The following is a 1,893-nucleotide window of genomic DNA, read 5'->3' as shown; positions in this document are numbered from 1 at the left end:
GCTTAGTTATTTTTACACCCAGTAAATATATGTATATAAATAAGTGATCAGCTTGTCGAGCTGAGTCGATTTAGCCATCTCCGTCTGTCTGTCTCGTATATACAGTTTTTGAGATATCGAACTCCACAAGAAAGTGCTAATTTGTCGGAACCGTCAATATCGATAGGTGACATTTACTGTAACTGAGCGAAATCAACTTTTTCTATGGAACCATTTGTAAAAGATATTATAGCATCGGTCCAGCTGAAGTTACGGTTTTTTCTTGTTTTCTTTTTTTTTTTTCTTAACTGTGCGTTTCGAGTTTAATGCCACSTTACTTATTCATTTTCAATTTGTAAACCACAGTTAAGCTTGCAACCACTCAACGAAATCCCATTAAGTTTACGCACTAATTTTTGTCYACTTTGTAGCAACAAGCGACACTCAAAAGTGCTACCAATCAATGGGCACTGAAATAAATTTCATTAAAACATTTGTTCTTTTTCTGTTCCGTTTACTTGCTCGCCCGGAGTTAACAAAGAGGCGATGCAGGCAATAAATTACTAAACAGTTGCCAATGAACGGGTAATTTTTTGCAAGTTACAGTTACTCTTAATCAGCTTAAAAGGACCGACTCGTGCAACATATTAAAAACACGTGTCCAGTACACATGCACAACAACAAAGAAACTCACACAGTCACACGAATGCACACACAAATGAATAATAATGTACGAGCAAATCCTTGACCCTTCGCCTCGATCTGTTTRCACCCATAAGAGAGCCAGTTTAACGCGCAGCACCAACTGGAACCTCACACAGGAGCAACACAATATTTACATCGCAAGGTGTGTGCGCTTGCACATATTTACATATACATAAACAGATATCGTCTTGTGGATTCGTATAAGGTGCAATATTGTAGTAACAGTAACAACAACAACAACAGTTACGTTATTGAAGCGTCAATCGCTTGCAGCCAATTCGGATTTTAATTCTCTGACTGTCGAGTGCAGTCAATCGTAGGTGGAGGAAAGCTGCAAACACGTTTGCATCAAAAGTGGTTGCAAGATATTTACATATTGAGGTTGTACATATGTATATATTTATCAGCATACCTGTATTTCTGTATATTTGTGGCGAAGCTCTTGGAGATGAGTTCAGAGGTGGYATTTTCCCTTGGACTTTGAATAATTAACGCATAGGTGTGTATGTACAAACATTAGGGTGTGTAGAAAAACTAATAGCAGGTTAACACTCTTTGGAAAAGGTAAAGGTAAGTTGTTTTTAAGAGATTTGTACTAAACTGACTTCTTCACCAAATAAATTAATGCCTTTATTTAAAACAAATCTGAAACCCAACATTCATATTGGAAAAGTTCGGAGAAAAAAATTCCACGGTTTTTAGTCAAATTTGTTCAGCGATAATGCAAATGTGCTCAATAGATGTGTAAACAAGTTTCCACTTTTAAGTTGAAGAGCAACCTAAAGAGGTTCCAGAGCCGCCATTTCGGAATCTTCGGTCCGTATTTCTTCAAAAATGATAAAGGTGAGAACGTAACCGCCAATAGCGCTCATTATCGAGATATGATAACCGAGTATTTGATGCTATAAATTGAAGCTCGTGATCTCAACGACGTTTGGCTTCAATAAGAGGCGCCACTTCCCATCGCACATCATCGCATCAATAAATTTACACTTTGGTGAGGAGATAATTTCACGTTTCAGGCCTATCGATTGACCATCAAGATCGAGTGATATCACATCGTTAGACTTTTTCATGTGACGATATATAAAGTCTAAAGTCTATATATATATATAATGCCGCTTCGATTCAGACCTTGGACCTTGAACGTAACGGATGAATTATTTCAAAAAATAAATGTCAAGGAATATTCTTTCGAATGATAATAAA

This window comes from Bactrocera latifrons, unplaced genomic scaffold (assembly GCF_001853355.1).
Source record: "Bactrocera latifrons isolate USDA-ARS-PBARC rearing strain unplaced genomic scaffold, ASM185335v1 scaffold_317, whole genome shotgun sequence".
NCBI lineage: Eukaryota > Metazoa > Arthropoda > Insecta > Diptera > Tephritidae > Bactrocera > Bactrocera latifrons.
Note: the sequence above shows the minus strand (reverse complement) of the source record.